At 40.0% G+C, this 821-nt stretch overlaps 1 non-coding gene across 1 annotated transcript; it reads right to left on the bottom strand.

Annotated features, from left to right (window-relative positions):
* Positions 1–447: 447 nt before the first annotated feature.
* Positions 448–519, bottom strand: trnap-ugg (transfer RNA proline (anticodon UGG)). Its single transcript has one exon. It is a non-coding gene; the product is annotated as a tRNA-Pro (tRNA).
* Between the last annotated feature and the right edge of the window lie 302 nt (positions 520–821).

Genomic DNA, 821 nt, shown 5'->3' with positions numbered 1-821 from the left:
AGCATATTTAAAGTCCTCTGGACCTCTGATGCTGCTCCTGCCCCAGAAGCAGGAACAAGTGGGATAAGGTGATATAGACCCAAAACATATGACTGCATTCATTTGTAAACAAGCTCTCCTGGCTCTTGGAAATCAAGTGGGTTTCCCCTCCACAAGTGAGGGAGAATCTAATGGGTAAAAGATTTATGACACATTTATTAAACTAATTTATCTGTTTAATGAAGATGAAATGGCACCTCATGCAGATAAAATACATATACAATCATTTTGAAATATAAAAAAATAGTGGCACTGCTGCCAGAGTCCACAAAGACTGACGGCATAACAACTCTTCAGGCAAAGGTTGTCTGGTAAGTCTATGTTTGCAAGAAAACAAGAGTAATGATACAGCAAGAGTGAACACAAATATTTATTGAAAAAAATAGACAGACTTTAACAGCAAAAGATGGGCTCGTCCGGGATTTGAACCCGGGACCTCTCGCACCCAAAGCGAGAATCATACCCCTAGACCAACGAGCCACATGCATAAGAATCCCAAAAATGGCCTTATGTGTTGTCCTATTCATAGCCTGGCTGTTATAATCATTTTAAGTTGTAGTTATTTTTTTCTTTTGAAATATTGTCACTAACTTTCAAATATACCGCACATGAAGACACGGGCACACGGAGCAGAGCCACTGCTAATTATCGACAAACACTGCTAGCTGCCAAGCTAACCCGGTGAGCCCTCATGTCGAAACATAAACTACTGCACGGAAAAGGCTCCTCACTTTTAAAATTAACTTAAATGGCAAATAAGTCATTGTGAAGGATAAGCTGCT

Source organism: Mastacembelus armatus, chromosome 17, assembly GCF_900324485.2.
Source record: "Mastacembelus armatus chromosome 17, fMasArm1.2, whole genome shotgun sequence".
In the NCBI taxonomy this organism is placed as follows: Eukaryota; Metazoa; Chordata; class Actinopteri; order Synbranchiformes; family Mastacembelidae; genus Mastacembelus; species Mastacembelus armatus.
The sequence above is the reverse complement of the archived record's forward strand: the minus strand, read 5'-3'. Positions and strand labels throughout refer to the sequence as shown.